The 27,896-nt window shown below is 40.1% G+C and overlaps 1 long non-coding RNA gene across 2 annotated transcripts in view; it reads right to left on the bottom strand.

Annotated features, from left to right (window-relative positions):
* LOC111747592 (uncharacterized) overlaps window positions 1–27,896 on the bottom strand; it is a 70,608-nt gene that overhangs the window by 30,575 nt on the left and 12,137 nt on the right. The window lies entirely within an intron of this gene.

A 27,896-nucleotide genomic window follows, 5' to 3' on the forward strand; every position in this document is an offset into this window, starting at 1 on the left:
AAAATGAAGAAACCCTAAGAATTATGTGGGACTCTATCAAGAAGAGAAACTTGCGAGTGATTGGAATACCAGAACAGGGAGGGATAAAAGAAAATACAGAGAGAACTGTTGAAGATTAGTTGGCAGAAAACTTCCCTGACATTGTAAAAGATGAAAGGGTATCTATCCAAGATGCTCATCTAACCCCATACAAGGAAGATCCCAAAAGAAAGTCACAAAGACATATTATAATCAAACTTGCCAAAACCAGAGATAAAGAGAAAATATTAAGAGCAGACAGGAATAAGCAAAAAGTCACCTACAAAGGAGAATCAATAAGTTTGGACTACTCAGTGAAAACCATGCAGGCAAGAAGGCAATGGGATGACATATATAAAGTACTGAAGGAGAAAAATTGCCAGCCAAGAATCATACATATATCCAGGAAAACTGTCTCTCAAATATAAAGGCGAAATTAAGACATTTACAGATAAACAGAAGCTCAGGGAATTTGCAAAAACCAAACCAAAACTACAAGAAATACTAAAGGGAGTTATCTAGTTAGAAAATCAGTAATATCAGATATCCCAACACTAGAACACAAGACAGAGTAACCAGCTATCAACTCAGATAGTGAAATCACAAAAATAAATCAAGATAAAAAAATTCTCATAACAGGAAATCAGAGATGTCATCATGTAAACGCTGACAACATTAAATAAATAAAAAAGGACTAAATAAAGTAGATATGGATCTTCAATATGGACAGGAAATCAAGGTGTTATAGGGAGATACAAGTTAGGTTTAAACTTAGAAAAATAGGGGAAAACATTAAGGTAACCACAAAGAAGACTAACAATCCTACACTTCAAAAGAAAAACAAAGACTCAGCAAAAACAAATTCAACTACAATGAAAAATAGGAACACAGAATTTACAAAGAAAAACTTCTCACCACAAAGAAGTGGAAAAATGAAACTGTCAACAACACACAAAAAAAGTCATCAAAATGACAGCACTAAACTCATACCTATCTATAAACACGCTGAATGGAAATGGACTAAATGCACCAATAAAAAGAGAGTTGCAGAACGGATAAAAACACATGATCCATCTATATGCTGCCTACAACAGACACACCTTAGACTTAAGACACAAACAAACTAAAACTCAATGGATGGAAAAAAAAATGTCAAGCAAACAACAATCAAAAAAGAGCAGGAGTGGCTACATTAATTTCTAAAAAAAACAGACTTCAAACTTAAATCTACCACAAAGAATAAGGAAGGACACTATACAATGATTAAAGGGATAATATACCAGGAGGATATTACCATATTAAATATTTATGCACCCAATGACAGGGCTTCAAGATACATAAAACAAACTCTAACAGCATTTAAAACTGAGATAGATAGCTCCACAATAATAGCAGGAGACTTCAACACACCACTTTCAGTGAAGGGCAGAACATCCAGAAAGAAGCTCAATAAAGACCCAAAAGAGCTAAATGCCACAATTAACCAACTTGATCTCACAGACTTATACAGAACACTCCACCCCAACAGCATCCAAGTACACTTTCTTTTCTAACGCACATGGAACATTCTCTAGAATAGACCACATATTAGGCCATAAAGCAAGACTTTAACAGAATACAAAACATAAAAATATTATAAAGCATCTTCTCCGACCATAAAGCCATAAAATTAGAATTCAATAACAGAAAAATCACGGAAAGAAATCAAACACATAGAAACTGAACAAAACTTTGCTCAAAAACGATTGGAGTATAAAACAAATTAAGGATGGAATAAAGAAATTCATAGAGTCCAACACAAATGAAAACACTTCCTATCAGAACCTTTGGGACACAGCGAAAGCAGTGCTCAGGGGTCAGTTTATATCCATAAATGCACACATACAAAAAGAAAGGCCAAAGAATTATCCCTACAACTTGAACAAACAGAAAGAGGGTAACAAAAAAAAACCTTCAGGCACCAGAAGAGCACAAATAATAAAAATTAGAGCAGAACTAAATGAAAAAAAAAAAAAAACCCACTTACCCACTGCGGTCAAAATAGAGAACAGAAAAACAATTGAAAGAGTTAACAAGACCAAAAGCTGGTTCTTTGAAAAGATTAACAAAATCGATAAACCATTGGCCAGGCTGACAAAAGAAATACAGGAGATGAAGCAAATAACTGAATAAGAAACGAGATGGGATATCACAACGGGCCCAACTGAAATCAAAAGCATCATAACAGAGTAATATGAAAGGTTATACTCTAACAAATTTGAAAACCTAGAGGTAATGGACAAAGTTCTAGAAACACACTACCTACCTAAACTAACACAACAGAGGCAGAACAAATAAATAAACCTATAACAAACAAGAGAATGAAAAAGTAATCAAGAAATTCCCAACGAAGAATAGCCCTGGCCCTGATGGCTTCACTGGAGAATTCTACGAAACGTTCCGAGAAGAGTTAACACCACTATTAAAAATCACTGCTGTCGAGTCGATTCCGACTCATAGCAACCCTATGGGACAGGGTAGAACTGCCCCACAGAGTTTCCAAGGAGCGCCTGGCAGATTCAAACTGCCAACCTTATGGTTAGCAGCCACAGCACTACTACTAAAGGTATTTCAGAGCATAGAAAAGGATGGAATACTTCCAAACTCATTCTATGAAGCCAGCATAGCCCTGATACCAAAACCAGGTAAAGACTCCACAAAAAAAAAAAAAAAAAAAAATTACAGACAAATATCCCTCAGGAATATAGATGCAAAAATCCTCAACAAAATTCTAGCTAATAGAATTCAACAATATATCAAAAAAATAATTTCCCACGACCAAGTGGGATTCATACCAGGTATGCAGGGATGGTTCAACATTAGAAAAACAATCAATATAATCCATCACATAAATAAAACAAAAGACAAGAACCACATGATCTTATCAATTGATGCAGAAAAGGCATCTGACAAAGTCCAACACGCATTCATGATAAAAACTCTCAGCAAAATATGAACAGAAGAAAAATTCCTAAACATTATAAAGGGCATTTATACAAAGCCAACAGCCAACATCATCCTAAATGGAGAGAGAGTAAAAGCATTCCCCTTGAGAAAAAGAATCAGACAAGGATGCCCTTTATCACCACTCTTATTCAACATTGTGCTGGACGTACTAGCCAGAGCTATTAGGCTAAATAAATAAATAAAGGGCAGCCAGATTGGCAAGGAAGAAGTAAAAGTATCTCTGTGCAGATGACATGATCTTATACACAGAAAAACCTAAAGAATTCTCAAGAAAACTTCTGAAACTAATAGAAGAGTTCAGCAGAGTATAGAATACAAGATAAACATACCTAAATCAGTTGAAGTCCTCTACACCAACAAAGTGAGCAATGAAGAGGAAATTACCAAATCAATACCATTTATTACAGCCCCTAAGAAGACAAAATACTTAGGAATAAATCTAACCAGAGACCTAAAAGACCTATACAAAGAAAACTATAAGACACTACTGCAAGAAACCAAAAGAGACTTACAAAAGTGGAAAAACACACCTTCTCATGGATAGGAAGACTCAACATTGTCAAAATGCCTATTCTGCCCAAAAGCAATCTATAGATACAATGCAATCCTGACCCAAATACCAGAGGCATTTTTTAATGAGATGGGGAAACAAATCACCAACTTCAAACGGAGGAGAAAGAGGCCCCAGATAAGTAAAGCATTACTGAAAAAGAAAAACAAAGTGGGAAGCTTCACACTACTTGATTTTAGAACATATTATATCATCAAGATAGTCAAAACAGCCTGGTACTGGTACAACAACAGTACCGGTACAGAATTGAGAATCCAGACATAAATCCATCCGCATATGAGCAGCTGATATTTGACAAAGGCCCAAAGGCTGTTAAATGGAGAAAAGACAGTCTCTTTAACAAATGGTGCTGACATAACCAGAAATCCATCTGCAAAAAAAAAAAAAAAAAAGAAACAAGACCCATACTTCTTACCATGAACAAAAACCAACTCAAAATGGATCAAAGACCTAAATATAAAATCCAAAACAATAAAGATCATGGAAGAAAAAATAGAGACAACATTAGGAGCACTAATACATGGCATAAACAGTACACAAAACATTACTAGAACTGTACAAACACCAGAAAAGAAATTAGATAACTGGGAGCTCCTAAAAGTCAAACACCTATGCTCATCCAAAAACTTCACCAAAAGAGTAAAGAGATTACCTACATATTGGGAAAAACGTTTTAGTTATGACATTTCCGATCAGCGGCTGATCTCTAAAATCTACATGTTACTGCAAAAACTCAACTACAAAAAGACAAATAAACCAATCAAAAAATGGGCAAAGGATATGAACAGGCACTTCACTAAAGAAGACATTCAGGTAGCTAACAGATAAACGAGGAAATGCTCACGATCATTAGCCATTAGAGAAACAAATGCAAACCAAAACTACAACAAGATTCCATCTCCCTCCAACAAGGCTGGCATTAATCCGAAAAACACAAAAAAATAAATGTTGGAGAGGTTGTGGAGAAACTGGAACACTTACACACTGCTGGTGGGAATATAAAACGGTACAACCACTTTCGAAATTTATTTGGTGCTTCCTTAAAAAGCTACAAATAGGAGCCAAGATGGCGGAATAGACAGATGCTTCCGTGGAGCCCTCTTTACAACAAAGACCTGAAAAAACAAGTGAAATGAGTATATTTGTGACAAGCTGGGAGCCCTGAGCAGCAAAGGCAAGCCTAGACAACGAACTGAGGGGCAGGGGAAGGGAGAGACCGTTCAGAAGCAGAGAGGAGTTGCCGGACCTGAATCGCTGGGAGCCCTCAGGCACCATTCCTGGAGCAGCAGTGGGCTGGTACTATCGTTCGGCTGCAGTTTCCTCAGGGAGAAGCAGCCAGTCACACAGCCCACTCACACCTCCGGACCTGAGGAGAAGGGTGCTCTCAGCAAAAGCTAAATACTTGCATACATTTTACCGCGCCCCCACCCCCACCCCCAACCCAGCTTCAGTGGCTGAATCCATGGGCCTGAGATAGACCCTGGTGAGCACCTGGAGCCGTCCTCCAGGCCTTGGGGAAGGAAAAAATTTCCAACTGGGGGGAAAAGATAATTTGCTAGCTCCGTTAACTGGGGGAGCTCAGGACAGAAGCAGCTCCTGTCCAGGCATAAACCGTCCGTGGACCTTGAGCACTTTTCCCTTCTGCATGGACCTGTCCTATTTCGGGAAAATAGGCCCTTGTTCGCAAACTCCAACCATTTCAGTGGTGTGGTAGAGAGGTGGGTGTTTGACCTTTGACATTGCTTTGCCTATTAAACAAGGTCCTCACCTACCCACAACAGGGACCTAAGGACTGGTGGCTCCACTTGGGTCGCCCAGCCACCCGCGACAGGGGCCCAGGGATAACTGGTACCTCCCAGTCCTTACAACAAATCTTTGGGTGCCCATGGTCCCTCTGCAGAGCCCACCCACCAGCACACTTTAGGGAACAGAGACACGTTTTCCTCAGAGACACTTGGGCGTTGGTTCTCAGCCCCCTGACTTGTTCAGAGCATGACCCCCTGCTGCAATCAGATACGGGTATATACGCCAATCACCCCTGCCCCTCTAAGACTGTAGGACAGAGCCTGTACCTCACACTTGATGATCAGCTACCTGGAAACCTGAGCTGAATTCATACAAGAAAACTGAATGGACTCCTAGACTGATATACCTGATAACAGCTCTAGCCAGCTGGGGACAGGACACCAAAGCTCCAAAGGTGAAAATAATCAAGCTAGCTCACTTAAGCAACCCATAGGAGTATACCAAAACAAAACAAAGCAAGCAGCTACGACACAGTAAGCAAGCATAAACTAATACAGTAACTTATAGATGGCTTGGAAACAACAGTCAATACCAAGTCACATAAAGAAACAAGCCATGATCACCTCAACAGGCTCTCAAAACAAAGAATCCAGGGATCTTTTAGATGAAAGTGCATTCCTGGAATTACCACATGCAAAATACAAAAGTTTAATATACAGAACCCTTCAAGACATCAGGAAGGAAATGAGGCAATACGCAGAACAAGCCAAGGAACACACAGATAAAGCAACTGAAGAACTCAGAAAGATTATTCAGGAACATAAGGAAAAGTTTAATAAGCTGGAAAAATCCATAGACAGCAATCAGAAATTCAGAAGATTAACAATAAAATTACAGAATTAGATAACTCAGTAGAAAGTCAGAGGAGCAGAATTGAGCAAGTAGAAGCTAGAATTTCTGAACTTGAAGATAAATCACTTGGCACTAATATATTTGAAGAAAAATCAGATAAAAGAATTTAAAAAAATGAAGAAACCTTAAGAATCATGTGGGACTCTATTAAGAGAAATAACCTACGAGTGATTGGATTACCAGAACAGGGAGGGATAACAGAAAATACAGAGAAAATTGTTGAGGATTTGTTGGCAGAAAACTTCCCTGATATTGTGAAAGATGAGAAGATATCTATCCAAGATGCTCATCGAACTCCACATAAGGTAGATCTTAAAAGAAAGTCACCAAGACATATCATGATCAAGCTTGCCAAAACCAAAGATAAGGAGACAATTATAAGAGCAGCAAGGGATAAAAGAAAAGTCACCTACAAGGGTAAGCGAATAACAATAAGCTCGGACTACTTGGCAGAAACCATGCAGGCAAGAAGGCAATGTGATGACATATTTAAAAAATTGAAGGAAAAAAATTGCCTGCCAAGAATCATATATCCATCAAAACTGTCTCTTAAATATGAAGGTGAAATTAAGACATTTCCAGATAAATACAAGTTGAGGGAATTTGTAAAAACCAAACCAAAACTACAAGAAATACTAAAGGGAGTTCTTTGGTTAGAAAATCAATAAGATCAGGTATCGACCCAAGACTAGAACACTGGGCAGAGCAACCAGAAGTCAACCCAGACAGGGATATAAAAAAAAAAAAAAGCAAGATTAAAAAAAAAAGAAGCCCAAGCCCAACACAGGGTAACGGCGATGTTATTATACAAAAGAAGACAACGTTAAAATAATAAAGAGGGACTAAGAAATGTAATCATACACCTTCCATATGAAGAGCAAGATACGGCAATAAAAAGAAATAAAAGTTAGTTATAAATTTAGAAAAATAAGGGTAAATAATAAGGTAACCACAAAGGAGACAAACTATCCTACTCATCAAAATAAAATGCAAGAGAAAAATACAGACTCAGCAGAAACAAAATCGACAACAAATATGAGGAAAGGACAATATATAAAGAAAATCTACTCAGCACATAAAATTAAGTGGGAAAAAGAAGCTGTCAACACACAAAGACATCAAAATGATAGCACTAAATTCATACCAGTCCATAATTACCCTGAATGTAAATGGACTAAATGCACCAATAAAGAGACAGAGAGTGGCAGAATGGATTAAAAAACAAGATCCATCTCTATGCTGCCTACAAGAAACACACCTTAGACTTAGAGACATGAACAAACTAAAACTCAAAGGACGGAAAAAATATATCAAGCAAACAACAATTAAAAAAGAGCAGGAGTGGCAATATTAATTTCTGACAAAATAGACTTTAAAGTTAAATCCATTAGAAAGGATAACGAAGGACACTACATAGTGATTAAAGGGACAATACACCAAGAAGATATGATCATATTAAATATTTATGTACCCAATGGCAGGGCTGCAAGATACATAAAACAAACTTTATCAGCATTGAAAAGTGAGACAGTCAGCTCCACAATAATAGTAGGAGACTTCAAGACACCACTTTTGGTAAAGGACAGGACATCCAGAAAGAAGCTCAATAAAGACATGGAAGATCTAACTGCCACAGTCAACCAACTTGACCTCGTAGACATATACAGAACACTCCACCCAACAGCAACCAAGTATACTTTCTTTTCTAGTGCACATGGAACATTCTCTAGAATAGACCACATATTAGGTCATAAAGCAAGCCTTAGCAGAATCCAAAACATTGAAATATTACAAAGCATCTTCTCTGACCATAAGGCCATAAAAGTGGAAATCAATAACAGGAAAAGCAGGGAAAAGAAATCGAACACTTGGAAACTGAACAATACCCTGCTCAAAAAAGACTGGATTATAGAAGACATTAAGGATGGAATAAAGAAATTCATAGAATCCAATGAGAATGAAAACACTTCCTATCAGAACCTTTGGGACACAGCAAAAGCAGTGCTCAGAGGCCAATTTATATCAATAAATGCACACATCCAAAAAGAATCAAAGAACTATCACTACAACTTGAATAGAAAGAGAGCAACAAAAGAAACCCACAGGCATCAGAAGAAAACAAATAATAAAAATTAGAGCTGAACTAAATGAAATAGAAAACAGAAAAACAATTGAAGGAATCAACAAGACCAAAAGCTGGTTTTTTGATAAACCATTGCCCAAACTGACAAAAGAAAAACAGGAGAGGAAGCAAATAACCTGAAGAAATGCGATGGGCGATATTACAACAGACCCAACTGAAATTAAAAGAATCATATCAGATTCCTATGAAAAACTATACTCAAATTTGAAAACCTAGAAGAAACAGATGAATTCCTAGAAACACACTACCTACCTAAACTAACACAAACAGAGGTAGAACAACTAAATAGACCCATAACAAAAGAAGAGATTGAAAAGGTAAGCAAAAAATTCCCAACAAAAAAAAGCCCCCTGGTCCGGACAGCTTCACTGCAGAGTTCTACCAAACTTTCAGAGAAGAGTTAACACCACTACTACTAAAGGTATTTCAGAGCATAGAAAAAGATGGAATACTACCAGATTCACTCTATGAAGCCACCATATCCCTGATACCAAAACCAGGTAAAGACACCACAAGAAAAGAAAATTACAGACCTATATCCCTCATGAATGTAGATGCAAAAATCCTCAACAAAATTCTAGCCAAGGGAATTCAACAACATATCAAAAAAATAATTCAGCATGACCAAGTGGGATTCATACCAGGTATGCAGGAATGGTTCAACATTAGAAAAACAATTAATGTAATCCACCACATAAATAAAACAAAAGACAAGAATCACATGATTTTATCAATTCATGCAGAAAAGGCATTTGACAAAGTTCAACACTCATTCATGACAAAAACTCTCAGCAAAATAGGAATAGAAGGAAAATTTCTCAACATAATAAAGGGCATTTATACAAACCCAACAGCCAACATCACCCTAAATGGAGACAGCCTGAAAACATTCCTATTGAGATCAGGAACCAGACAAGGGTGCCCTTTATCACCACTCATTCAACATTGTGCTAGAAGTCTGAGCCAGAGCAATTAGGCTAGATAAAGAAATAAAGGGCAGCCAGATTGGCGAGGAAGAAGTAAAAGTATCTCCATTTGCAGATGACATGATCTCATACACAGAAAACCCTAAGGAAACCTCCAGAAAACTACTGATACTAATAGAAGAGTTCAGCAGAGTATCGGGATACAAGATGAACATACAAAAATCAGTTGGATTCCTCTACACCAACAAAAAGAACATCGAAGAGGAAATCACCAAATCAATGCCATTTACAGGAGCCCCCAAGAAGATAAAATACTCAGGAATAAATCTTACCAGAGATGTAAAAGACTTATACAAAGAAAACTACAGCACACTTCTGCAAGAAACCAAAAGAGACTTACATAAGTGGAAGAACATAGCTTGCTTGTGGATAGGAAGGCTTAACATTATAAAAATGTCTATTCTACCAAAAGCGATCTATACATTTAATGCAATTCCGATCCAAATCCCAAGGACATTCTTCAATGAGATGGAGAAACAAATCACCAACTTCATATGGAAGGGAAAGAGGCCCTGGATAAATAAGGCATTACTGAAAAAGAAGAACAAAGTAGGAAGCCTTACCTTAACTGATTTTAGAACCTATTATACCGCCACAGTAGTCCAAACAGCCTGGTACTGGTACAACAACAGATACATGGACCAATGGAACAGAATTGAGAATCCAGACATAAATCCATCCACATATGAGCAGCTGATATTTGACAAAGGCCCCAAGCAGTGAAATGGGGAAAAGACAGTCCTTTTAACAAATGGTGCTGGTATAACTGGATATCCATCTGCAAAAAAATGAAACAAGACCCATACCTCACTCCATGCACAAAAACTAACTCAAAATGGATCAAAGACCTAAATATAAAATCTAAAACGATAAAGATCATGGAAGAAAAAATGGGAACAACGTTAGGAGCCCTAATACATAGCATAAACAGTATAGAAAACATTATGAAGAATGTAGAAGAAAAAATAGATAACTGGGAGCTCCTAAAAATCAAACACTTATGCTCATCCAAAGACTTCACCAAAAGAGTAAAAAGACTACCTACGGACTAGGAAAAAGTTTTTACCTATGACATTTCTGATCAGCACCTGATCTCTAAAATCTACATGATACTGCAAAAACTCAACTGCAAAAAGACAAATAACCCAATTAAAAAATGGGCAAAAGATATGAATAGACACTTCACTAAAGAAGACATTCAGGTAGCTAACAGATATATGAGGAAATGTTCACGCTCATTAGCCATTAGAGGAATGCAGATCAAAACTACAATGAGATTCCATCTCACTCCAACAAGGCTGGTATTAACCCAAAAAACACAAAATAATAAATATTGGAGAGGATGTGGAGAGACTGGAACACTTACACACTCCTGGTGGGAATGTCAAATGGTACAACCACTTTGGAAATCGATTTGGCGCTTCCTTAAAAAGCTAGAAATAGAACTACCATACGATCCAGCAATCCCACTCCTTGGAATAGATCCTAGAGAAATAAGAGCCTTTACACGAACAGATATACGCACACCCATGTTTATTGCAGCACTGTTTACAATAGCAAAAAGCTGGAAGCAACCAAGGTGCCCATCAGCGGATGAATGGATAAATAAATTATGGTATATTCACACAATGGAATACTACACATCGATAAAGAACAGTGAGGAATCTGTGAAACATTTCATAACATGGAGGAAACTGGAAGGCATGATGCTTAGTGAAATTAGTTGCAAAAGGACAAATATTGTATAAGACTACTATTATAAGAACTTGAGTAGTTTAAACTGAGAAGAAAACTTTCTTTTGTGGTTACGAGAGGGGGGAGGGAGGGAGAGTGGGAGAGGGTATTCACTAATTAGATAGTAGATAAGAACTACTTTAGGTGAAGGGAAAGACAGCACACAGTACAGGGGAGGTCAGCACAATTGGACTAAACCAAAAGCAAAGAAGTTTCCTGAATAAACTGAATGCTTCAAAGGCCAGCAGAGCAGGGGCAGGGGTTTGGGGACCATGGTTTCAGGGGACATCCAAGTCAATTGGCATAATAAAATCTATTAAGAAAACATTCTGCAACCCACTTTGAAGAACCAATAGAATTCAACAACATACTGGGGTCTTAAATGCTAGGAAGCAACCCTCTAAAATGCATGAATTGGTTTCTATCCACCTGGATTAAAGGAGAACGAAGAACACCAAGGACACAAGGTGATTATGAGCCCAAGAGACAGAAAGGCCCACATGAACCAGCGACTACATCATCCTGAGACCAGAAGAACTAGATGGTGCCTGGCTACAACCGATGACCGCCCTGACAGGGAATACAACAGAGAACCCCTGAGGGAGCAGGAGAACAGTGGGATGCAGACCCCAAATTCTCGTAAGATCAGATTTAATGGTCTGACTGAGACTAGAAGGACCCTGGTGGCCATGGCCCCCAGACCTTCTGTTGGCCCAAGACAGGAACCATTCCCAAAGCCAACTCTTCAGACATGGATTGGACTGGCAATGGGTTTGAGAGGGATGCTGGTAATGAGTGAGCTTCTTGGATCAGGTGGACACTTGAGACTATGTTGGCATCTCCTGCCTGGAGGGGAGATGAGAGGGTGCAGGGGGTTAGAAGCTGGCGAAATGGACACGAAAAGAGAGAGTGGAGGGAGAGAGTGGGCTGTCTCATTAGGGGGAGAGTAATTGGGAGTGTGTAGCAAGGTGTATATGGGTTTTTGTGTGAGAGACTGACTTGATTTGTAAACTTTCACTTAAAGCACAATAAAAATTATTTAAAAAAAAAAAGCCAAGTCCCCTAATTCAGAAACTCAGGGCTATCTGTGCTCAAACCAGTCTCACGGCTTCAAAAAACTGTCATGCCCCCAAGCTGGGAACTCAGGGCAGGCACTGGCATAAGGGGTCCACAGACTTCTAATACCCTTCACCCCTGCCTAGATCTCTGTGGGTCAATTCAACAGCATAGGCCCTCATTAGCACAGAACAACAGGGTATATACCTGAAACCTATTTTCAACTGCAGCAGCCAAAGGGGAGTTTCAGATTCATGACATTTGACAACACCCTGCCCATTAAGCAAGGTCCTCACTCGCCTGCATCAGGAGCCTGAGGGCTGGCGGTTTCACCCATTCCACCTAGCCACCCACGACAGGGGTACAAGAGTAAGTGGTGCCTGCCAGTCCTTACAGCCAACACTATTGGGTGCCTGAAGTCCAGCTATAAAACCCACCCACCTATATGCTTTGGGGATAGGGACGCCTTCCACCCAGGCACTCAAGAGCAGCCATCAGCCCTCTGCCATGCTCAGCAAATAGCCCCCTACTGCAGCCAGATACTTGTGCCTGTTCCAAGCATCCCTAAGCAGCCCTGCCCATCTAGGGCTGCAGGTGAGAGTCTGCACCACACACTTGGTGACCAACAACCTGGCCACCTGAGCTGAATCTGCACAACAAAAGTGAACAGACTCCTGGGCTCACACACCTAGTAGTAGCTCTAACCACCTGGTGACAGGACATGAGAGCTTCAAAGACGCCAATAATCAAAGTAGCTCACACAGCTACTTTGGGCTTACCAAGTAAGCTACCCAGCTTACCTGGGCATATCAAAAGAAAACGCTAGGACACACTGAGCAAACATACAATAAATAAATATAATAATTTATTGATGGCTCAGAGACAACAGTCAATATCAAATCACATAAAGATGCAGGTCAAGATGGCTCCAGCAAATGACCAAAACAAAGATCCAGGAAACCTTCCGGTGGAATATAACGTCTTGGAGTTACCAGAGTTAGAATTCAAGAGATTAATATGCAGAGCTCTTCAAGAGATCAGGAAGGAGATCTGGAAAAACACAGATCAAGCCAAGGAACACCCACACAAAGCAACAGAATAATTCAGGAAAACAATACAAATTTAACAGGCTGCTAGAAACCACAGAGAGACAGCAAACAGAAATCCAAAAGACTGACAATAAAATTTCGGGATTAGACAAACTCAATAGAAGGTCATAAAGGCATAATTGAGGGAATGAAAGAATTAGTGATTGAAGATAAATCCCTTGATACCAATTTATTTAAGGATAAATCAGATAAAAGAATTTTAAAAAATGAAGAAACTCCAAAATTATGTGGGACACTATCAAGAGTAAAAACCTACAAGTGATTGGAGTAACAGAACAGGGAAGGATAAAAGAAAATACAGAGAGAATTGTTGAAGATTTGCTGGCAGAAAACTTCCCTGATATCATGAAAGATGAGAAGATATCTATCCAAGAAGCTCACTGAACCCCCACAGTGTAAATTCCAAAAGAAAGTCACCAAGACATATTATAATCAAACTTGCCAAAACTAAAGATAAAGATAGAATCTTAAGGGCAGCTAGGGATAAATGAAAAGTCACCTACAAAGGAGAGTCAATAACAGCTCTGGCTACTCAGCAGAAACCATGCAGGCAAGAAGGCAATGCGATGACATATATAAAGCCTTGAAGGAAAAAACTTGCCAGCCAAGAATTATATATCCAGCAAAATTTTCTCTCAAATATGATGGTGAAATTAGGGCATTTCCAGATAAACAGAAATTAAGGGAATTTGTAAAAACCAAACCAAAATTACAAGAAATATTAAACGCAGTCCTTCAACTAGAGAACCAACAATATGAGAAAACAACCCAACTAGAAAACAGGACAGAACAACCAGATACCAATCCAGATAGGAAAGTCACAAAAATACGTCAAAACTAAAATACTGAAAGCAGGTAAACAGAGATGTCAATATGTAAATGATGACAACACTAAAATAAAAATGAGGGTCTAAACAGTATAGTCACAGAACTTTCATATGGAGAGGATGTTAGGGTGATACAAGAAATAAAAGATTGGTTTAAACTTAGAAAAATAGAGATAAATTTTACAGTAACCACAAAAAAACTAACAAATCTACCCATCAAAATAAAAATGAAGAGAAACATAAAGATTTAGCAAACACAAAAAATCAGCAATAACAAAAAAAAGGAAAAGAAAATACATAAAGAAAAACGACTCAGCACACAAAATTAAGTGGAACAAAGAAGCTGTCAGTCACACAAAACAAAACAAAAAAATCAAAATGACAGCACTAAACTCACTCATATCTATCAATAATTACGCTGAATGTAAATGGACTAAATGCACCAACAAAGAGACAGAGAGTAGCGAAATGGATTAAAAAACAAGATCCATCTATGTACTGCCTACAAGAGACTCAAAGACACAAACTAAAACTCGAAGGATGGAAAAAAATATATCAAGCAAAGAACAATCAAAAAAGACGATGAGTGGCAATATTAATCTCTGACAAAATACACTTTAAAGGAAAACCTGCCACAAAGAATAAGGAAGGACAGACATTATATAATGATTCAAGGGTCAATACACCAGGAGGACGTAACCATAATAAATACGAACGCACCCAATGACAGGGCTCCAAAATACATAAAACAAACTCTAACAGCATTGAAAAGAGAAATAGACAGCTCCATAATAATAGTAGGAGACTTCAACACACTTTCAGTGAAGGACAGAACATCTGGAAAGAAGCTCAATAAAGACACAGAAGATCTAAATCCACAATGAATTAACTTGACCTCATAGACATATACAGAACACTCCACCCAACAGAAGCCGAGAATACATTCCTTTCCAACACACGGAACATTCTTCAGAATAGGCCACATATTAGGCCACAAAGCAAGCCTTATCAGGATCCAATACATCAAAATATTAAAAAGCATCTTTTCTGACCATAAAGCCACAAAAGTAGAAATCAGTAACAGAAACAGTAAGGAAAAAAAGAAAAAACTCAAATACATGGAAACTGAACAACATGTGGACATGGAATGAGGGATATCATTGCTGATGTTAGATGGATCTTGCCTGAAAGTAGAAAATATCAGAAAGATGTTTACCTGTATTTTATTGACTATGCAAAGGCTTTTAACGGTTTGGATCATAACAAATTTTGGACAACATTGAGTAGGACGGGAATTCCAGAACTCTTTTAATTGTGCTCATGTGAAACCTGTAGATAGACCAACAGGCAGTCGTTCAAACAGGACAAGGGGATACTGCATGGTTTAAAGTAAGGAAAGGTGTGTGTCAGGGTTATAGTCTTTCACCATACTTATTCAATCTATATGCTGAATAAATAATCCAAGAAGCTGGACTATATGAAGACAAACATGGCATCAGGATTGGAGAAAAACTGAATAACAACCTGAGTTACACAGATGACACAACCTAGTTTGCTGAAAAAGAAGAGGACTTTAAACACTTATTGATGAAGACCATGGATTACACCTGAACATAAAGAAAACAAAAATCCTCACAACTGGACCAATAAGCAACATCATGATAAACAGAGAAAAGACTGCAATCAACGCCCATGGAAGCAGCAGTTAAGAAATCAAACAACACACTGCATTGGCAAAGGTGCTGCAAAAGGCCTCTTTAAAGTGTTAAAAAGCAAAGATGTCACTTTAAGGACTAGGGTGCACCTGACCCAAGCCATGGTGTTTTCATTCGCCTCATATACATGAAAAGGCTGGGCAATGAATAAGGAAAACCAAAGAATAGACACCTTTGAATTATGGTATTGGTGAAGAATATTGAATATACCATGGACAAATCTGTCTCAGAAAAAATACAGACAGAATGCTCCTTTAAAGCAATGATGGTGAGACTTCATCTCATACTTTGGACATGTTATCAGGAGATATCAGTCCTTGGAGAAGGATATCATGCTTGGTAAAGTACAGGGTCAGCAAAAAGGAGGAAGACCCTCAATGGTATGGATTGACACAGTGGCTGCAACAATGGGGTCAAGCATAGCAATGATTGTGAGGATGGCGTAGAACTGGGCAGTGTTCCATTCTGTTGTACATAGGGTTGCTATGAGTCAGAACTGACTCAACAGCACCTAACAACAACATATAGTAAAGAGATCCCTTCTAATCTATGGTGTGAGGTGGCAATAGGGATATACAGAACATTACCACCAATAAATCAAGTATTGATGACAGGCGAGGCTCTGGGGGATCACATGTGTCTTAGGCTGGGTTCTCTAGAGGAGCAAAACCAGTAAAGCATATAAATAAATATAGAGAGAGAGAGATTCATGTCAAGGAAACAGTTCACACGATTGTAGAGGCTGGAACGCCCCAAGTCCATGAGTCACAGTAGAGGCTTCTCCTGGTTCACATAGCCACATGGGCTGGTGAATCGAAGATTGGCTGGTGGGAGGGCAGAGCTCTTGCTCACAGACTGTGAAGATCAACGAATCCCAAGATCAGCAGGTAAGCTGCTAGCTCAGGTCCCAAGAACTGGAGGTCAGATGATCAGGAGCCAGCTGCAGGATCCAAAGCAGGCAAAAACCAGAACACCCACTAATATTTGCATGCAGGCCACAAGCCCAAGGGACCTCCCTTTCAACTGAGTGGCTACTCACAGCAGATCCCATCACGGGGGTGATCACATATAAACACTGAGAATCATGGCCCAGCCAAGCTGACACACAATCTTAACCATCACAATATGTTTGATATGTTTTTACAATTTTGTCAGAATTAGAAGTATAAGGAAGCTGATTGGTTGGTTCTATTTTCACTAGACAAAGTGGTAAAAGGGAGAGATGAGCTCAGGGTTTCAGAGTCACAGGTCAAGAATCATATAAATGGCCTCAAAGTTGCCATCTGTGCCCTGAAAGAAAGTCTTATTACTTGTAGTAACAAATCTGATATTGCCAAAAACCAAATGCTGAATCTTTTCATAAAAAAAAAAAAAAATATGAGTGGCTAAATTACAATGACCATCGAATTCCCAACATTGAATAGAGTCTGAAATTAAAGTGAGGGCATTGATTGGGAAGAAATGGGATCATGAAACTTAGGATGGGGACATTCAAAAAAAACAAGCCCATTGCCATCGATTTGATTTTGACTCATCGGGACCCTACAGGACAGAGTAGAATTGTCCCACAGGGTTTCCAGGGAGCACCTGGTGGATTCGAACTGCTAAGCTTTTTTGGTTAGCAGTTGCAGCTCTTAACCATTACTCCACCAGCGTTTCTGGGATGGGGACATATGAGCAGACAATCAGGGAACTGGGAACGCTGAGCCCATAAAATCACTCCCGCCAGCAGAATCAGCCCTCTCACTCCCATATGAAGACATGACTCCATCTTTGTCTGCTAACCCACCTTCCCCAGTAAAACCATTACCTGTCCACCTGCATCTGATGAGACTAGCCCAGCTGTGTCTGAGGAGCCTTTGTCTGAGATATCGCTTGGGGCGGCATCTGAGTCATTGCCTGGGGCACCGCCTGAGGCAGATACCTTACAAGACATGACTGAATGCTCTCAGAATACATCCCCACCACCCATTTTTCCTTCTAGATCTAAAACTAGACTTAAGTTCCAGCAAACCCCAAAAGGTGAACTATGAAGTGTGATGCAGGAGGAGGTACACTACACTTTAAAAGAATGCCTGACTTCTCCAATATGTACAAACAGAAAACGAGAATATAGATAAGAATGGCTATTACCCCACTGCAAACAAGTTGATTCCGACTCATAGTGACCCTGTAGGGCAGAGGAGAACTGCCCCCACAGAGTTTCCAAAGAGTGCCTGGTGGATTTGAACTGCCGACCTCTTGGTTGGCTATTGGCTATTCCATGGCTATTAAGGGTGTTGGATAATGGTGCAAAGAACTTAAAGCTGAATCACTCTGAGTTTACTGATGTGGGTCCACTAAGCACAGATTCTTCATTCAATACTTCAGCTTGAGAGGTTAGGAAAGGATCTAATAGTTTATTTGGTTGGTTTGCTGAAGCATGGATTACGTGGTGGCCTACACTAAATGAAGTTGAAGTATCAAACTTGCCTTTGTATACTGTAGAAGAAGGTATCCAAAGGCTTAGGAAAAGTGGCATGTTAGAGTGCATTACTCAGATTAGACACACAGACCCACATATGGAGAGTCCAGAGGACACACCTTCTACTACAACAATGAGGAGCAAATTTATGAAAGGAGCCACACCTTCCTTGAAGACTGCTATGATTGCCATTTTATGTAAGTCAGATTTGACAGTGGGAACTGCCCTAATTGAATTAAGACACCTAACTACAATGGGGCTGACTGGACCCCATGGTAGTAGGGGCCAAGTGGCAGCACTCAATCAACAAAGACAAGGTGGGTTTGGTTGCCACAATGGACAGCAGAGACAAAGCAGTAATGAAAACAGTCTGACTCGTATGGACTTATGGCATTGGCTACTTAGTCACGATGTACCTAGGAGTGAAATAAATGGGACGTCTACTGAGTATTTACTTAATCTATACAAGTAGAAGAATTCTAGGTCAAGTGAACAGCAGTCTAATTTGAATCACCAGAATAGAGAGTCACAGCCCCTCAATCAATTCTCAGACTTGAGCCAGTTTACAGACTTATAAGCCCTTGAATGAAGGAGAGGTTGGGTCCTCTTGAGGAAGGACCCCACTACATTGCCAAAAATTTATACTGTTAATCTTTCTCCCAGTCTTCCCCAATGGGGTCTACAGCCTTTTACGAGAGTGACTGTTCATTGTGGAAAAACAAATAATCAGACTTTTTGGGGACTACTGGATACTGGCTCTGAACTGATACTAATTCCAGGAGACCCAAAGGTCACTGTGGTCTACCAGTCAGTGTAGGTGCATATGGAGGTCAGGTTATTAATGGAGTCTTAGCTCAGGTTCAGCTCACAGTGGGTCCAGTGAGGCCCCAAACTCATCCTATAGTGATTTCCCCACTTCCAGAATGCATAATTGGGGTACACTCAGCAACTGGCAGAACCCCAACATCAGATCCCTGACAAGTGGAGTAAGGCCTATTATAGTAGGAAAAGCCAAGTGGAAGCCATAAGAACTGCCCCTACTAGGAAAATAGTAAACCAAAAGCAATATCACTTTCTTGGAGGGATTGCAGAAATTATTGCCACCCTCAAAGACTTGAAGGATCCAAGGGTGGTGATTCCTGCCACATCCTCATTCAACTAGCCTATTTGGCCTGTGCAAAAAACAGATGGATCTTGGAGAATGACAGTGGATTATCGAAAACAACCAGGTGCTGACTCCAGTTGCAGATGTGGTTTCACTGCTTGAACAAATTAGTACATCTCTCACTAACTTGTATGAAGCTATTGATCTGGCTAATACCTTTTTCTCCATACCTGTTTGGAAGGAGTCTGCCTTCAGCTGGGAAGGCCAAAAATACACCCTCACAGTCCTACCTGAAGGGTATATCAACTCTCCAGCCTTATGTCATAATTTAGTCCACAGGGACCTTGGTCGCCTTTCCCTTCCACAAGCTGTCACACTGGTCCATTACACTGAGAATATTATGCTGATGGGCCTAGTAAGGAAGAAGTGTCAATGACTCTGGACTTATTGGAAGACATTTCTGTGCTAGAAGGTAGGAAATTAATCCAAGAAAAATTCAGGCATCTTCCACCTCGATGGAGTGCTGGTGGTGCAGTGGTTAAGAGCTTGGCTGCTAACCATAAGATCAGCAGCTTGAATTCCAACAGCTGCTCCTTGGAAACCCTATGGGGCAGTTCTACTTTATCCTATACAGTCACTATGAGTCAGAATTGACTCAACAGCAATCGGTTTTTTCTTTTTTTCTTTTTCTTTTGGTTCTACCTCATTGACATTGCTAGGGGTCTACCGGTGTGGGACATGTCAAGATATTCCTCCTAAAACGAAGGATAAGTTCTCCCACAACTAAAAAGGAAGCACAACGTCTACTGGGCCTCTTTGGATTTTGGAGGCAACATAGTGCTCATTTGGGTGTGCTACTCCAGCTTATTTATCAAGTGACTCGAAAAGCTGCTAGTTTTGAGTGGGGCACAAAACAAGAGAAGGCTCTGCAACAGGTTCAGGCTGCTGTACAAGCCACTCTGCCATTAAGGCCATACGACCTGGCTGATCCAATGGTGCTTGAAGTGTTAGTGGCAGATACATACTGTTTGGAGTCTTTGGCAGGCTCCTATCTCTGAATCACAGCGCAGACCCTTAGGATTTTGGTGCAAAGCCCTGCCATTCTCTACAGATAACCAGCTTCCTTTTGAGAAATAGCTTTTGGCTTTTTACTGGGTCCCAGAGACTGAACGCTTAACTATGGGCCACCTAGTCACCATGCAGCCTGGGCTGCCCATCATGAACTGCGTGTGGCCTGAACCAAAGGGCCATAAAGTCAGACATGGACAGCAGCACTCCATCACTAAATGGAAGTGGTATATACGAGATTGGGCCCATGGTTTCCACTTCTGTCACATTACCTTCCTTCCACCTCCCAGTCTGTACCTATTGTTTCATGGATATTTCCTTATGATCAGTCAACAGAGGAAGAAAAAACTCGTGTTTGGTTTACAGATCCATCTGCACAATATTCAAGCATTACTTGAAAGTAGACAGTGGCAGCACTACAGCCCCTTTTTGGGACCTTCCTGAAGGACAGTGGTGAAGGGAAACCCTCCCAATAGGCAGAACTTCAAGCAATGCAAATGGTTGTTCACTTTGCCTGGAAGGAGAAATAGATGTGAGATTGTACACTGATTCCTGGGCTGTGGCCAACGGTTTGGCCGGATGGTCAGGACTTGGAAGGAACATGATTGGAAAATTGGAGACAAGGACGTATAGGGAAGAGGTATGTGGATAGACCTCTCTGAATGGGACAAAAAAGTGAAGATATTTATGTCCCATGTGAATGATCATCAAGGGGTGACTGAGGCAGAGGAGGATTTTAACAATCAAGTGGATAGGATGATGTGTTCTGTGGAAACCAATCATTTTCTTCCCCCAGCATCGTCCAACAAGCTCGTGAACAAAGTGGCCACAGTGGCAGAGGTGGAGGTTACACATGGGCTCAGCAACATGAACTTCCACTCACCAAGCCCAGCTTGGCTACAGCCACTGCTGAGTTACCAATCTGCCAGCAGCAGAGACCAAAACTGAGTCCTCGCTACAGCAACATTCTTCAAGATGATCAGCCAGCAACCTGGTGGCAGGCTAATTACATCGGACTGCTTCCATTATGGAAAGCGCAGCATTTTGTTCTTAATGGAATAGGCACTTACTCTGGATAAGAATTTGCCTTCCATCCACAGAATGCTTCTGCCAAAACTACCATCCATGCATTTACAGGATGCCTTATCCACTGTCATGGTATCCCACACAGCATCACCTCAGATCAAGGGACTCATTTCATAGTAAATGAAGTGCAGCAGTGAGCCCACGCTCATGGAATTCATTGGTCTTACCATGTTCCCCATCCATTCTGAAGCAGCTGGCTTGATCAAACGATGGAATGGCCTCCTAAAGACACAATTAATTACAGCACCAGCTAAGTGGCAATACCTTGTGGAGGTGGGGCAATGTTCTCCAGGAGGCTGTATATGCTCTAAACCAGCATCCAATATATGGTGCTGTTTCTCCCACAGCCAGGATTCATGGGTCCAGGAATCAAGGATTGGAAATGAGAGTGGCACCACTATTACTGCTAGTGACCCACTCACAAAATTTTTGCTTCCTGTCTCTGAGACCCTATGCTCTGCAAGTCTAAAGATTTTAGTTCCAAAGGGAGGAATGCTCCCACCAGGAGATACGACACTCATTCCATTGATGTGGAAGTTAAGAATGCCACACTGCCACACTGGGCTACTCATGCCTCTAGGTCAACAGGCAAAGAAGGGAGTTAATGTACTGGCTGGTGTGATTGATCCTGATTACCAATGGGAAATTGGATTGATATTATATAATAGAGGTAAAAAAGAGTACTGTGGAATACAGGAGATTCCTTAGTACCTCTCTTGGTACTACCATGCCCTCTGATTAAGGTCAATGGAAAATTATACCGACCCAATTCTGCCATGACTAATGGCCCAGACCCTTCAGGCATGAAGGTTTGAGTCACCTTACCAAGCAAAGAACCACGGCCAGCTGAGGTGCTTGCTGAGGGCAAAGGGAATAAGGAATGGGTGGTGGAAGAAGGTAGTTCTAAATACCAGTTACGAACACATGACCAGTTGTAGCAAAAAGGTTTGTAATTGTTATGAGTATCCCTTCCTTGTTTGTGTGCATCAAACATTTTTGTTTTCATATACAAAACATTACTAACAATGCAGAAGAAAAAGTAGGTAACTGGGAGCTCCTAAAAATCAAACACCTATGCTCATCCAAAGACTTCACCAAAAGAGTAAAAAGATTACCTACAGACTGAGAAAAAGTTTTTAGCTATGACATTTCTGATCAGTGCCTCATCTCTAAAATCTACATGATACTGCAAAAACTTAACTACAAAAAGACAACCCAATTAAAAAATGGGCAAAAGATATGAACAGACACTCAGGTAGCTAACAGATACATTAGGAAACGCTCACCAACATTAGCCATTAGAGAAATGCAAATCAGAAATACAATGAGATTCCATCTCACTCCAACAAGGCTGGCATTAATCTAAAAAACACAAAATAATAAATGTTGAAGAGAGGCTGTGGAGAGATTGGAACATTTCTACACTGCTGGTAGGAATGTCAAATGGTACAACCACTTTGGAAATCGATTTGGCACTTCCTTAAAAAGCTAGAAATAGAACTACCATACAATCTAGCAATCCCACTCCTTGGAATAGATCCTAGAGAAATAGGAGACTTTACACGAACAGATATATGCACACCCATATTCATTGCAGCACTGTTTACAATAACAAAAAGATGGAAGCAACCAAGGTGCCCATTAACAGATGAATGGATAAATTATAGTATATTCACACAATGGAATACTACACATCAATAAAGAACAGTGATGAATCTGTGAAACATTTCATAACACGGAGGAATCTGGAAGGCATTATGCTGAGTGAAATTAGTCAGTTGCAAAAGGACAAATATTGTATAAGACCACTATTATAAGAACTCGAGAAATAGTTTAAACAGAGAAGAAAATATTCTTTGATGGTTATGAAAGGGGGGAGGGAGGGGGTGGGAGAGGGGTATTCACTAATTAGATAGTAGATAAGAACTACTCTAGATGAAGGGAAAGACAACAAACAATACAGGCAAGGTCAGCACAACTGGACAAATGCAAAGAAGTTTTCTGAATAATCTGAATGCTTCGAAGGCCAGCATAGTAGGGGCAGGGGTTTTTGTATCCATTCCGCCAGCTTGTAACCCCTCTACCCTCTCATCTCCCCTCCGGAAAGGAGATGCCAACATAGTCTCAAGTGTCCACTTGACCCAAGAAGCTCACTCCTCACCAGCATCCTTCTCCATCCCACTGTCCAGTCCAATCCCTGTCTAAAGAGTTGGGAATGGTTCCTGTCCTGGGCCAACAGAGGGCCTGGGGGTCATGACTGCTGGGGTCCTTCTAGTCTCAGTCAGACCATTAAGTCTGGCCTTTTTATGAGAATTTGGGGTCTGCATCCCACCGCTCTCCTGTTCCTTCAGTGGTTCTCTTGTGTTGTCAACTTAGCTGGGCCATGATTCTCAGTGGTTTGGCAGTTATGATGTAGTTTGGCAGTCATATAATGATGTGATGCGATCACCTCCATGATGGGATCTGCTGATCAGCTGAAAGGGAGTTTCCTTGGGGATGTGGCCTGTATCCATATATAGATGGATTTTCTGGCAAGAATTGTGGGCTTCTGCTCCCTGCAGCCGGCTCCTGTTCATCTGACCTCCAGTTCTTGGGACTTGAGCTAGCAGCTTACCTTCCATCTTGCCTGCCAATCTTGGGATTCATCAGTCTTCACAGCCTGAGCCAGAGCCCTGCTGTCTGACTTTCTGATCTTGAGTTCACCAGCCCCTGTGGCTACATGAATCAGGAGACGCTTCCAGACTGACCCACAGACTTGTGACATTCCAGCCTCTACAACCGCGTGAGCTATTTCCTTAACATAAATCTCTCTCTATATATATTTATACGGTTTACTGGTTTTGCTTCTCTAGAGAACTCAGTGTAAGAAAATACTGATGGATATATCATGTTAAGGGTAGGGTTGCACAGCTAAGTGTTAAAACTTTGATCAATAAGTTGTACACCTGTAAAAAGTTGGTTTGGCAAAAGTTGTGTGAGAGATATATTTACAACAAGAGTAGCTACTAACGTTACTCAGGTACAATCAAAAACCTCATAGGATTTGGTTTCTCGGAGGTTTAGGATCATGGTTTCACGGAATATCCCAGTTAATTGTCCTAATAGCATGTGTAGTGCCTCTGTTATACCTCCTAGTTCGATGTGTGGTGCCTGGGGTGCTTAGCATGTTCAAAGGACTGCCTCTTGATTCATGTACAGGTTCCTCATGAGCACAATTAAGTGTTCTGGAATTCCTATTCTTCACAATGTTACCCATAATTTGTTATGATCCACACAGTCAAACGTCTTTGCATAGTCAATAAAACACAGGTAAATATCTTTCTGGTATTCTCTGCTTTCAACCAGGATCCTTCTGACATCAGCAATGATATCCCCTGTTCCATGTCTCCTTCTGAATCTGGCTTAAATTTCTGGCAGATCCCTGGCAATGTACTGCTGCAGCCACTTCTGAATGATCCTCAGCAAAATTTTACTTCTATGATATTAATGAAATTGTGTGATAATTTCTGCACTCGGTTGGACTAGGCATAAATATGGATCACTTCCAGTTTGTTGACCAGGTAGCGTCTTCCAAATTTCTTGGCATAAACAAGCGAGCACTTCAGTGCTGCATGTTTGTTGAAACATCTCAATTGGTATTCCGTCAGTTTCTGGAGCCTTGTTTTTTGCCAGTGCCTTCAGTGCAACTTGGACTTATTCCTTCAGTACCATCAGCTCCTGGTCGTATGCTGCCTCCTGAAATGCTTAAATATCGACCAATTCCTTTTGTACAGTGACTCTGTGTATTCCATCTTCTTTTGATGCTTCCTGCGTCGTTTGGTATTTTCTTCATGGAATTCTTCACTTTTGCAACTTGAGGCCTGAATTTTTTCTTCAGTTCTTTCAGTTTGAGAAATGCTGAGTGTGTTCTTCCCTTTTGGTTTCTAACTCCAGGTCTTTGTACGTGTCGTTTTAATACTTTACTTTGTCTTCCTGAGTTGCGCTTTGAACTCTTCTGTTCAGCTCTTTTACTTCATCACTTCTTCCTTTTGCTTCAGCTACTCGACATTCAAGAGCAAGTTTCATAGTCTCTTCTGACATCCATTTTGGTCTTTTCTGTCTTTCTTTTTTAATGACCTATTGTTTTCTTCATGTACAATATCTATGATGTCATTCCACAATTCATCTGGTCTTTGGTAATTAGTGTTCAATGCGCCAAGTATATTCTTGATACGGTCTCTAAATTCAGGTGGGATGTACTCAAGGTCGTACTTTGGCTCTTCTGGACACGTTCTAATTTTCTTCAGTTTCAACTTGAACTTGCATATGAGCAACTGATGGTCTGTTGGACAGTCAGCCCCTGCCCTTGTTCTGACTGATGATATTGAGCTTTTCCATCGTCTCTTTTCACAGATGTACTCAATCTGATTCCTGCGTATTCCATCTGGCGAGGTCCATGTGTATAGTTGCCGTGTATGTTGGTGAAAAAAGGTATTCACAGTGAAGCAGTACTTGGTCTTGCAAAATTCTATAATGCAATCTCCAGCATCATTTATATCAGCAAAGCCATGTTTTCCAACTACACAGCCTGGTTTCCAAATTCTGCATTCCAATCACCAGTATTATCAGTGCATCCTGATTGAATGTTTGATCCATTTCAGACTACAGAAGTTGGTAAAAATCTTCAATTTCTTCTTCTTCAGCTTTCGTGGTTGGTGAGTAAATTTGAATAAAAGTCTTATTAACCGGTCTTCCTTGTAGGCATATGGATATTGTCCTATCAGTGATAGTGTTGTACTGCAGGATGGATCTTAAAGTGTTCTTTTCAAAGATGAAAGCAATGCCATTCTTCTTCAAGTTGTCATTTCTGGCATAGTAGACCATACAATTGTCTGACTCAAAATGGTCAATACCAGTCCATTTCAGCTCACTAATGCCTAGGATATCAATGTTTTTGCATTCAATTTCATTTTTGACAATTTCCAATTTTCCTAGATTCATACTTCATATTTTTCATGTTCCAGTTATTAATGGATGTTTGCAGCTGTTTCTTCTCATTTTGAGAATTACCGAGTTAAAAGCTTATGAATAGCAGCAGAACACCTTCAATACTATGCTTTAATATTACTCAGATCTGATTAAATGTTTACCTGTGTGACACCCAGTTACTTCAAAGATATCCTCGTTTGCCTTGTAATAAACCTGTTGCTATCAAGTCAATTCCGACTCATAGCTACCCTATAGAACAGAGTAGAACTGCCCCACAGGGTTTCCAAGGAGTGACTGGTGGATTCAAACTGCCAGCCTTTTGGTTAGTAACTGAGTTCTTAATCACTGTGCACACCAGGGCTCCTGCCTTGTGATAAAGATGGATATTTTGTAGAATTTTATCAACACCCTCCTAGAGATTTAAGTGATTGTTATGAATAGGGCTATAATAAGTTAGCTGAAATTGTAACCCATAATCAGTTACCTCGTCCTCATGATTACAATAACAAATGATGGAAAGATTTTACCTATACAGAATACAACCAGGAAGACTATCTATCTGTGCTGATTCTCTAGTGGAAACTTGATCACACACAGATCTTTCTACATCTTGTTTCCTCTGGACAAACTTTGTGTGTTCCTTGTATGTTTTTGTGTGGTGGATCCACTTTACTAGTTTAGATGATCCGTTTCCAACTGACAGTGAATTTACATGGGCAATCTCGTTTAGATGGGCAATGCACTTTGGGAAATTTAGTATTACCTTTAGATATTCATACTAATGATGCTAGTAAATTTGAGAAGGTAATACTAAATTGTTACACATTGTAAAACAAGAGTAGGAAGAAAACCCATTGGTTGAACACTCAGGGTGAGGCTGGTCATTACTTTTGTGTGTGTGTGTGAGCACACGTGCACGCTTTACACAGAAGTTTACAGAGCAAATTAGATTCTCATCTAACAATTAATACACAAATTGTTTTGTGACATTGGCTTCCATTCGTCCAGTTTTCCTGTCCCTTCCTAACTTCTCATCTTTGCTTTTGGGTTGGTGTGTCAGTTTACTCTCATATTCATCATTGGAACTAGGAAGCACGTTCCTCACGTGTTAATGTTTGCCCTATAGACCTATCTAATCTTTGGATGAAGGCGGAACCTCGTGAGTGACTTCAGTACTTAAAAGGGTGTCCAAGGGTCATACTCTGGGATTTCTCCAGTCTCTGTCAGATTAGCAAGTCTGATTTCTTTGTGTGTGTGAATTTGAATTTTGTTCTTTTACTCCCACTTTTCCAGGACCCTCTACTGTGATCCCTGCAGAGCAGTTTGTGGTGGTAGCTAGGTACCATCTAGTTGTTCTGGGCTCAGTCTAGCAGAGGTTGTGG

This window comes from Loxodonta africana, chromosome 1 (genome assembly GCF_030014295.1).
Source record: "Loxodonta africana isolate mLoxAfr1 chromosome 1, mLoxAfr1.hap2, whole genome shotgun sequence".
In the NCBI taxonomy this organism is placed as follows: domain Eukaryota; kingdom Metazoa; phylum Chordata; class Mammalia; order Proboscidea; family Elephantidae; genus Loxodonta; species Loxodonta africana.